The sequence below is a fragment of the Anarhichas minor genome, unplaced genomic scaffold, assembly GCF_050575085.1.
Source record: "Anarhichas minor isolate MPS153535 unplaced genomic scaffold, ASM5057508v1 ptg000005l, whole genome shotgun sequence".
In the NCBI taxonomy this organism is placed as follows: domain Eukaryota; kingdom Metazoa; phylum Chordata; class Actinopteri; order Perciformes; family Anarhichadidae; genus Anarhichas; species Anarhichas minor.
In genome coordinates this window covers 3,642,182-3,654,342 of record NW_027466451.1, presented here as the reverse complement: position 1 = coordinate 3,654,342, position 12,161 = coordinate 3,642,182, and positions in this window count along the sequence as shown.

The following is a 12,161-nucleotide window of genomic DNA, read 5'->3' as shown; positions in this document are numbered from 1 at the left end:
CAGTAACTCCATTTAGCTGGAGGCCTTCTTGCTCTACTGCAGTTTACATTCATATATGCATAAAGGAGAAATGGACAATTTATCACTTTAAGATCTTACATAAAAATATACATATTGATGAATTGTGTCTTACAAACATTGTCTAGCGTTCTGGGAAGTATAAGCACATATCTGCAGCGGAACTCCACAGAGAGACTGTTCCAGGCCAAGAAACATTGTTCCTTAACAGCACAACCAGTCATTTTTACACTTCCATTTTGTACATATTAATAAACTGCTGCTTAACAAAAGTTGGCTCCAGCGACCGTTCTTTCATACAGACATGAGAGTGGTAACAATCTTCTAACTCGCTGCAAGAAAACATGTCAGGAACATTTCTGAAAATAGATTTTTTTGGTTGAACTAAATCCACCTGCTGCACATTATCTTGTTTATTTAATCTGTGCAAAGAAATGCAAAGCCACACAATTTTACACTTCAGTTGTTGTACAGATCAATCGATACGTGTTAATTAGTGAATTTTAGATTTTCACTAAATTGTCGACACAATAAACACCCGACTGTCATTAATAAGCCCCATTATTTCCTGCCTGAGTGGAATTCTTGTCCAGTATTTACTCTCAAGATACAATGATTACAGATATCTGGCACTTAAACGTAGCAAACGCGAGGTCACCAGACGAGCTGAATGTCAGAGAACGTGATTTGGTTAACCCCAGGAGTTAAAGTTGGGCTGCATGAGCCAGTGGCACAGCCACACTTTTTCAACTTGGTCGGCCCAAGTGGGTGACTGACTGCAGGACGTGGCATACAGCAGGTGTGTACCGAATACACAAACATTAATTCACTATTTGTGTCTCCATTAGTAGCTACTTTAACCACTAACATTACAGTGCATTTAAAAGATGATAGACCAACACAGTGTAATAGAGCGCTCTCATACTTTATTCTTTGAGTCCTCAAAAGGACATAAACAGAAGAAAATAATAGACATTGAAAAAATACCATCACAGTACAAAGTAGCTACAAAATTGAAATAAAGAAGCCTGGGCAGATAGCCAATCATAATTTAAGATACCGAGGTGGCACCTGGGCTGGCCAATCAGGGGCCGTGCCTCCCCGCTGGACACGCCCCTGCTTTATGCAAGGCACCAAACCTACAGGTGTTCCTGTAGGTTTGGTGCAGGACTGTGTGGCACAGGTGCAACAGCTGAAGCACTACATGGAGGTAACAGCTGAGCTGACAGCCTACAGACTCACAAAACAAATGTCAACAACATAAACAGCTTGATATTGCTCAGGAAATGTATTCGGTTGATAGTTCAAGGACATATTTTGACAGGCGTTGGGAGAAATGGATAATTGCCATGAAACAAGATGAGGAATAAGCAACTTAACTGTTTAAATATAAAACGAATGGACATGTTCTATGTTATGTTGTATTCGTGCTACTGTCACATTCTGTTGTTTCCAGATCAGAAATGATCTTTTTTTAAACATTACCATTTCTTTCTCCTTTCTTCATGTACACCTTTGTTACACAGTGGGCTTAATGAGTGGATGACATCTGTGTCAGAATGCCATGGCTTTGGCTAATGAAGACTGCAATAGAGATAAACAGATATAACTGATTGTAAACTTCTAATTATTCTTAAATAATGAATTACCTTTGCATCATGTCAGCTTCCTCCGGGATTCTCTTCCAGCCTGTTTCTCTCTCCACTAATTAAAATGCGTGATTTGTTCCCTCGAGTTTTGATCGTGTCGGTGGCTGGTTGAACGCAGGTCGTCAGCGTGGCCATGCTGTTGTCTACATACTGTACAACACAGCGCGCACACTGCTGAGCGCCGTCACACTCACACAGAGTAAAGAGGAAACAGCACTTGTGCCTTCAAAATAAAAGCGCAATACCTATCTTGGAATTAGACAACGTCACCTTTTCAGAAATAAATTCATTTAAATCTGTGGTGGGCTGAATTTCACTCGGTTCTACATTTATTTTTTGTTTAGGTGGATGTTTGCCTCATGTTCATCACTGAATGGAGGTTATCATCATCTCCCTTTTTAACAAAGGCTTTTTGGTGGGCAGCCACCAACAAACACATGACAAAGAAAACAAACCAGTTTTACATTCCTGTAGAGCACACGTGTCAAACTCTACTTTTATAAAAAAAAAATATATTTAAATTAGACTTGAAAATAAAAATATCCCCATGGTCGAAATTCTGAGATAGCATGTTGTCTGTGTACCGACATTAAAACTATCACAACAGGTGGACAGGAGAGGGAACAGCCCGTAAAGAGGTTTTCCAACAAGTGATTGAGTTGAAAAAGATCGAAAAATAATCCCAAAATGTCCACGAAGAGAAAAATTGATGCAGAGGGAAGAAAATGTAATGAAAGATGGAAAGCGAATACATGTTTGTGCTTCAAGGAGAAAAACGGGTCTGTCTTCTGTGCTATGATGCGTGTCGGTGATGAAGGATACAATTCACGTCGTCATTTTGACACCAAACACGGAGCTAAATTTAGCCTCCAAGAAAAACATCAAATTGTCCAAGAATTAAAAGGCAGACTGTAATCACAGCAGAATATATTTACAGAAGCTACAGCCCAGTGCTGCTAAAGGTATGTGAGCAGGTGAGCTCTGACCAGATACAGACTTTTACAAATGTCAGTTTGTGAAGAAACACCATCGCAGACCGAGTTCAGGAACTAGCAGCAATCTAACAACACAGCTAGCTAAGAGACGAGATACATCATCTATCAGTGTTTGTAAGAGGCTCAAGGCAGACCTGACCTCAGTGAGGAGCTCTTGGATGTAGCTGCCATGCACGGGACGACGGCAGGGAGGGACATTAGTGATGCAGAGAGGTGACAAAAATAGCTTTGAACAAAGTTAATGTAATAACTTGTGTTTGATGATATTTGTCTTTGTTATTTTCTTTAATAGTTTGATCTTTGATAGAGTAATGTGGGTTTCTTAACCCTAAATTAAAATGATTTATGTTATAATAACAGAAATGTGCTTAAATATCATTTTACATTTATATAACTGCATGTACAATATTTTTACACTTGCAGAGACAGTTATTTAACAATATGTTAGGAGTAGTTACAGTTATACAGTCTTACAGTTACAACCGGCCCTTTGAGGGAAACATGATGCTGATGTGGCCCGGAGTGAAGATGAGTTTGACACCCCTGATGTAGAGCATCTTTGATATTTTCATCATAAGGAACGTAAACAGCAGCAACAGAAACAGTTCTCTGGTCAGATAAGATGGCCGACATCTTCACATTAAAAACTCAACATGAGGAAAACATTGTCCATCAACTCTGACTGTGTTTGAGCACCAAGCATCATGATGTGAACACAGAGTCCTCCTCCTCTGGTCCACCAGAGTCCTGCTCTCTGTCCTGACCCGTCAAGTGCAGCTTGATCCTGGACCACGATGGATCCAGGTCTCTGTGAAGATGTGGGCTCAAAAGTCACCGATCTCCAGCTGCTTTCATCCATCTTATTTTTCAGCAACCGGGCATCAGACAGCCAGGAGCATGCTGGGTCGTGGAGCAGCCTCAGGTCCTGCTGGGTTAGCTTAGCTTCCATCTTGGCTCCCCTCCCTCTCCTCTCTGGGGCAGTTTGGTGGTGTTTTTCCAACAGACAAAACAGACAAAACTGGCAGATTCTGTTATTGGCCATTAGTGATAAACATGAAAAAACAACAAATAAATAATAATAATAATAATAATAATACATTTTATTTATATAGCGCTTTAAAAGACAGAAACAATAACAGCATTTATAATAAGAACAAAATCTATGACATAACAGTAAGAAAGAAAAATAAACACGAAAAGAAAGAAAGAAAACATACATGACTGACTTTAGAGGTTAAAAGCAGATTTGAATAGGTGAGTTTTAAGTGCAGTTTTGAAAGTGGCGAGTGACAGAGAATGTCTGAGGTGTTGGGGCAGGGAGTTCCAGAGGGAGGGGGCAGCAACGGAGAAGGCCCTGTCCCCCCAGGTCCGATGCTTGGACAGAGTAGGGGGGGTAAGGAGGTTGGCGTCAGCAGATCTGAGGTTGCGGTTGGGAGTGTGACGGTGCAGGAGGTCTGAAAGGTATGAAGGGGCGAGGTTGTGGAGGGCTTTGTAAGTGATGAGGAGAATCTTGAACTGGATTCTTTGCTGTATGGGGAGCCAGTGGAGGTTTTGAAGGACTGGGGTGATGTGGTCTCTGGTGCGGAAGTGGGAGAGAAGACGGGCAGCTGAGTTCTGGATGTATTGTAGTTTGTTGATGATGTTGGGGGGTGAGCCGTACAGGATGCTGTTACAGTAGTCCAGTCGAGAGGTGATGAAGGCGTGGATGAGTGTTTCAGCGGCTGAGGAGGAGAGGGAGGGGCGGAGACAAGCAATGTTTTTGAGATGAAAGAAGGCGGTTTTTGTGATGTGATTGACATGTCGTTCATAGGAGAGAGTTTGATGAAAAAAGATCCCAAGGTTACGGACATGTGTGGAGGCAGGAACAGTGGTGCCATCAATGCAGAGGGAGAAGTTGTGGAGGGATTTGTTTAATGATTTGGGGCCGATGATGAGGACTTCAGATTTGTCGGTGTTGAGTTTGAGGAAGTTTGCTTGCATCCAGGTTTTTATATCTGTGAGGCAGTTGGTGATGGTGGAGTGGATGGTGGGGGTGATGGATTTGGTGGAGTTGTAGAGCTGGGTGTCATCAGCATAGCAGTGGAAGTGGAAACCATGGTGGCGTATGATGTCGCCAAGGGGGAGCAGGTAAAACCTTGGGGGACACCATGAGAGACTGGGGCTGTGTCAGACTTGAATTTGTTGATGCTGATGGACTGTTCACGGTCGGAGAGGTATGATTTAAACCAGGAGAGGGCTGTGCCAGTGATGTGGAGGGAGGACTCGAGACGGGAAAGGAGGATGGAGTGGTTGATGGTGTTGAAGGCTGCGCTGAGGTCGAGTAGTATCAGGATGTTGAGGGAGTGTTCATCAGAGGAGAGGAGGAGGTCGCTGGTGACTTTGATCAGTTTCTGTGCTGTGATGAGATCTGAATCCGGATTGAAATGAATTAAAGACAGAAATATAGCGAAATTCATGGGAGCTACCGGCCGCAGCATTTACATGCACCGCCGCTGCCATAGCAAAAAAAGACTAAAATATATATAATGTGTGTTATAAATACATATTATCATTCATAGTTTTCCCCTGATGGTTTAGCATTTACCATAGGCCAACTTAAGGCTACGTGAAAGTGGAGTAGAATGGACATTTAACTGTTTTCCGTGGTCATTTGACTTGCATTTGTTGTTAGTTGTTGGTAACAAATGTCAGTGGGGCCTTAAAGTGTCAGCTCACGGCAAAGAAAGCAAATGCAGACAAATGACTCGCTAGTTAGCGAGGTAGCTTCCTTCTCCAGAGCGGCGGGGAGCGAGGTGAAGGGACCGTTAGACCCAGTGCTGCCGCATGGTCACCAGCAAGCGAGTCGACTCATTTTGCTAAGCCAGTGTAGCATTAAAGCAGGGTGGAATTAGCAAGTTAGCTAAAGTATCCGATAGTTGGCTAGCTAGCTTGTTAATTCCACCATGCTTTAATGCTACACTGGTTACAGAAACTGAGCCAAACAAAGTTGTCAATCATCAGGCGATTATGTGCTTTTTTTCTGTGACAAGAGATGAAGCATCCGAAATAACTACGTAATGATGCCGATTTGTAAAAAGTCTGAATTCATGTTTTGTTAGTTCTCTCCACAAGACGACAAGCAAATAACTTTTAAAATGTTTGTTTTCTCAATGGAGCTCGGCTGGATCGGTGCTAGGCTAAGCTAACATTGTAGCTCCATCAACACTCAACATAACGTCATCTAGACGTAAATACGGCAGCATCTTTTTCATTGTTTGTGTGTATATGGTTTACACACACACATTTATACACATAGTTTGGTCCGGTCTCTATTGATATGAGGTATCGTAGAGCTCTGGGTGAAGCAACTCAACGCTGATAGGCTATCGCGCCGCTGTAATCTACTCGCGCGAATAATTTGTGCCACGTTTGGTGTGAATGCACCTTAACTCCACCGCTCGATTTTAGTCATTACTGTACAACTGTTGCCGACGTGCCTTAAGCGATGTATTTATATGGAAGTAAGCATGCTACAAGTGTCACAATGGCAACGATACACATAAATACGGCTGTATATAAACATTTGTGTATATAAACATTTGGTTACATACAGATGTCATCTGTATTTGAAAAAAATGTGGTGTGGTCATTTGTGGTGAGAATGTCTTGTTTGTATACCTGTAATACAAATGTTTTGTAGCTGCAAGAGGTTTAATGTAAATGGAAAATATAACCATGGCATAGCTTGTGTCATGATGTATATTTAGATCATGCTGATATTTCCATCTTATTGCTACCATTTCTTTTGATGCTGTTATTCCACAAAACACAGTTATTTATAGCTCGATCTGGCAAGAGAGAAAGCATCATTGTTTGCAAGGCAGGGAACACTTGTATCCATTATGTCTGATTAAGCTCTTGTTACGTGTATCCAGAAGGTATTAACCCTCGGACGTATTGTGAACATAATTGCAGTATTGGAGTCAATTGGAGTTGGTAATATTTTGTTGACTAAATAAAACCTTTGAATAAAATCATAATGTAGTGCCATACAAGCTGCCCTTATTATTATTTAACACATAGATCAATATTTTTGAATTGTATTAGAAGTTATGTTCCAATGTGGTGTTTTGAGTAGTGCAGTATTTTAAGCTCACTGTTAGTTGCTAAAATGTAGCCTACCACATATGTTCTCAGTCAGCACAGAGATACTATAGGAATATGAGGCACGGCTTAAACCTCTTAAGCTCGCAGCCGTTTTTGAGGTCTCTGAGCGAAAAAGCATAGCCCTACAAAACTGACCATATTTCTGTAACTACAAGGTCGATTTTAATAATTTTTGTTGATATAATCAGATCACAACACCTGTGACATAGTTTACATAGGTGATATTGTGAATATGTTGCTGGTTAATATAGAAAATAAGACATAACACAGCTGAAATTGAAAATATTCAGCCTCGCCTGGGAAAAATGCACTTTCAGTGATAAAAGGTTATTGAAATAATGCAGCTAGCCCCCTGAAACTTTCCCAAGTCATAGCATAACTGATCAGTAGTTATTAAAAAAAGGTTAAAGTGGAATAAAGTGGAATAAAATTAAGAATAAGAGGTTTTAGTGTGGAGGCTGAAATCTTCCCCACCGAGAGAAGGCCGGAGAGCACGCTCCACTGTTTTACAGTAGAGTTGCTTCTTAATAAATCTACCATAAACTGGTTAACAATTAAAAAGTATTTAATCCTACTGAAGCTAATACAATTACAGAATGAAGTACACTACTAACAGAATATATAATAATATGATCCGCGCGGAAAAGCTATTCACTCGCGACTCAGCCTGAAAACACAGATGCTTCCAGGCTGAGAGCCGAGCAAGAAGAGAGCGAATTCCTTTCCAGCACTTCCCCTTACAGTTTGAAATCCCCTCCCTTTTGTCCATCTTAATTCCTATTGGCTAATTTCGGTTGCCTCCTCCTGGCGTCAGGCTTCCGAAAACCCTCGCGCGGGCACAACCTGCAAATGTCTGTCTAGAAATCTGACTTTCCCTTGGCTATTCTTCACAGTTTAATACATTCAATGACTGTCTTTTATGGCTTAACACTTCTATGGTAAACATTCTATATAAAGATTAGGATTTGCAACTTTTGGCAAAAACCTTCACAAGTTTCACAAACAAATATAAAGGTGCTACAAATTCTACTAAGATACACTTCTAACTACAAAACACTTCTAACTACAAATTCTAAAATACTTACAATTATGAATCTTCTAATTATGTATTCCAAAACACTTCTAATTATGATTTCTTAATTATGAATCATTAAACACTTCTATTATAATTTCTTAAAACACTTCTAAACCCAAATTTCCTACATTAGTCAGGCGAGGACATCATTTTCGAACCAGCTGTTGCAGCTCTTACATTGTACTTTTATACACTATATAACTATATATTTCACTTTCTTTATCACTCATATGATTCAATACATCCAAATACAGATAATAGGAATCATATTCATATCTGACCACTCGCCCAAGCCCCCTTGACCGCTCTTATTCTGGAAACAAGTCGGAAGTCAACAGTATGCAGTTGGCAGCAATGACTACAGCTTTACGTTATTATCCATATTTTCATAAAACTTGGGCGCATACCCACGATTTTTTTCGGCGAAGTTCAGCATGAAGGTACGTTTGATCACACACAACGGTTTAGTGCTTATACGGATCGTAAAACAGAAGTTAGTTACGTGTTCCGCCACGTGTGCTAATGCTATTACATGCTTTGTATGACTGGGTAGCCGTTAGCATGAGGGTACAAACATTGATTTACTGTACTCATAACGCCGATTTCTGGCCCGGATTTGGTGCGTTTATGCCACGATATTTATCTGCTTATGTGAGTACCCTATAGCTGTGTTGGGAGTGTGTCAGAAGTGACTTATATGATGTTGTTGTTCATACGTTGCGCTTTCATCGAAAAAAAAAATTTGCCACATACATGCTACTGGCTAATAATCATGCTATTTTCCGCATGTGAGTTTGAGGGGTTCTGAGCCCGAGTGCCCCCAAATTTGGGGGCGTCGTGCTTTTAAGATGATCAACTGTGGATCATGTTTTATGATTAAATAGGCATACTTTTGATAATATGCCTTATGTTCCCTGAAGGAGAGGAATGAAGTGCAACACTGTCCTTCACAATGATGCTCGGCCGCCCTGACAGAAGAGGGCAGAGCTTTGTGGTCCCTCTTCCCCAGACACTGTATAAAATAATCAGTTCATTTCCTTCCCTTTCAGTCAGTTCACTCGCAGGTCTGTATTCAGGGGTACGGTGCACGCCTCCCAAAAAACTGATGATTTCCCTGATCTAAATATGTGGCTTTTGGAGATCAAAAATGAGATAACGATAGCTTTTCAACCAAATCATTGGCCAGTAATACAAAGAAATCAGGTTAAATGTTGCAATCAATGATCCACACAACAATCTGATACCCCATGCTATATGTGGCACCTCGACTGAGAGGGAAACCAAACTGTCAAAACTGGAGCATGATATAGTTTTACTTTTTAAATTTGTGAGAGGAAGTCACGTGTCGTCTATCCTCCAGCTTGACAATTCTCCCTCAAAGCTTCTGGTAGTCGCTGCCTCTGTGCATGTCAGGGATTCATGTGTTTAAGGGAAGCATCTCCTACAAACACAACCAGCTTACTCTTCAATGGGATCCAGAGACATCAAGAGGAATACAAGAGCTCCAAGCTCAATGTGAATTAGTTTCATTCACTATTGTCATTTACACAACAAGATATTAATAATAATAATAATACAGCCTTAATTGAAAACCTGATTACTGCAAAACCCAAACTGTTCTAAACATCACTGAACTTCAAATCAAAACATTGATAACTGAACATACCAACATTACTGAAATCGATATACTGATGACTGCAGTTTACAATTCTTCAGTTATCTTATTGTTGTTTGCATGACACACTGGGTCACCTGCAGTTCACATTTTCTCCTTGTGATTGCCTGTGTTTCCATCTGCTGTCCAAAGATACAACATATTATATAAGTATGAATATGAGTGAATAAATGTGAGATGTGAATGAGAGAAGATTTCACTCATAAAAAGTATTTCTCACGCTCTCTGCAGTCAGTGTAGACAGTGACGTAACAATGAGGTTGTTGTTTTTGTCACATTTGATTCACTTCTCTCACATTCACGTCTCGATGACTGCAGCATGCGTATGTTTATAGTATCAGTCAAAGCTTTGGAGATATCTTATTTAATGTTGTTTTGTTTTTTCAGATGTTCTACATTGTAGATTAACGCTGAAGACAGAACAAAACTATTACATAACAAATGTGGAACTATGTAGTAAAGACAGCAAACTATTTCTTGTATTAGATTCATTGATGATGTCACTTTGCCTTGATGACAGCTTTGCACACTCTTAGCCAGCTTCATGAGATTGTCACCTGGAATGTTTTCTCCATCAGTCTTGAAGGTGTTCATTTATATGCGGAGCACTTTCTTTCTCTTTGCATCCCAAACCGTCTCAACTGGCTCCAGGTTGGCTGCGTGTGGAGGCCAAGTCATCTGATGCAGCACTCCAGCAAAGCACCATCACACCTCCCCTCCATGCCTCGTGGTGGGAACCACACATGCAGCTCCATCCGTTCATCTTTGCTGTGTCTTACAAAGACATGGTGTTTGGATCCAGAAATTATAGAATTATGACTCATTAGGCCAAAGTACAAAGTTCCACTGGTCTAATATCAATTCTTTGTGTTTCTTGGCCAAAATTATTCTCTTCTTGTTGTCCCTCAGTTGCGGTTTCTTTGCAGCAATTGTGTCTGTAACTTGACCCCTGTGAAGCATTTATGTGGGCTCTGATCTGAGGCTAATTGGTGATTTCTGGGGCTGTTAACTGTAATCATCATAACGTTTGATGTTATTTTAGCGACTGCACTTAAACAAACATTGAAAGTTCTTGACATTTTCCAGATTAACTGGACTTCTTGTCTTAAAGTAATGATGGACTGTCTTTAGATGAACAGTTCTTGCCATAATCTGGATCACTGCAGTCGTCAAATAGGGCTACTCACTGTATACCTACACTACCTCGGCACACAATAACTGATGGTCTCAAAGGCATTAAGAAGTAAAGAAATTCCACAAATGTACTTATGACAAGACACACATGTTGATTGAAGATGATACCAGGTTCATGAAGCTGGTTAAGATAATGCCAATAGTGTGCAAAGCTGTAGTCCAGGCGAACGGTGCTTACATCGAAGAATCTTGAAGATAAAACATAGTGTTTTGGTTCGTTTAACGCTTTTTGATTTACTACTTGATTTCATATGTGTTATGTCATAGGCCTTACTGTGTAATGTATGGATGCATGACATCATGCGTTTGAAAATACTACTTTAACAAAATCATTTGAAATGCTCTGCAAACTGTAGTTACTCTTTAGACACCTTATATGATACTGTATTTGCAATGTTAGCATATTTAAAGGAGAATATTTGTTATTATATTATAACATATTGTCACTTTTAAATAAAAATCTAGAAAATCATGCACTAGTTTCGTCTGACCCGGGTAGTGTCTTTAGGTTGCTCGTGAGCCCAGCCTCTGAAGCGTCTGTACGCTGTCATCATTGGATGGAAGGTAACTGCTGCCATCTAGTGGCTAGAGCAGAGGTGGGCAAACTTTTTGGCTCGGGGGCCACATTGAGTTTTAAAATTTGACAGACGGGCCAGTAGCAGATTAATGGAGTGTTTGTGTGAACTAATATAAATTACAAGTAAAAGCCATGACCTAAAAAGTAACTTGCATTTAATTTCAGTGGGAACAGTATTGTTGGTCACCCTTTTTAACCAGTGCATCAACGTTTGGTGTCAGTTTGGTTGTGGCAATTCTCAGAACAGATCTACAGTCCCTGACAAAAGTCTTGTCACTTATCCATTTTGTAGAAACAACAGCTTATAACCTGACTTTTAATTAATCCATTGGTTTTAGAAATGGCTCATATGAAAGCTAAAACCCTCCCAAATTATGTTTAATATACTAAAATTAATTTGCTTCACTGAAGAAAGATTGATCATTTAATGAACACAGAAAGGTCAGATTTTGGCAAGACAAAAGTTTTGTCGCCTACAGAGAGTAATGTGAAAATTGAACAAATAATTTACTTCAAATACAAAAATATGTTGCATAACATCAGTGAATTAAGTAGTGGTGCTGTGAAATCCATATTTAATATCTTGTATGACTTCCATGAGCTTGAAGGACTGCATCCATGCGGTTCGACAATGATTCATACATATATTGATGAAGTCATCAGGAATAGCAAAGAAAGCAGTCTTACATGCCTCCCAGAGTTCATCAAGATTCTTTGGTTTCGTCTTCCATGCTTCCTCTTTCATTCTACCCCAGACATGCTCAATGATGTTCATGTCTGGTGACTGGGCTGGCCAGTCCTGGAGCACCTTGATCTTCTTCGCCTTGAGGAA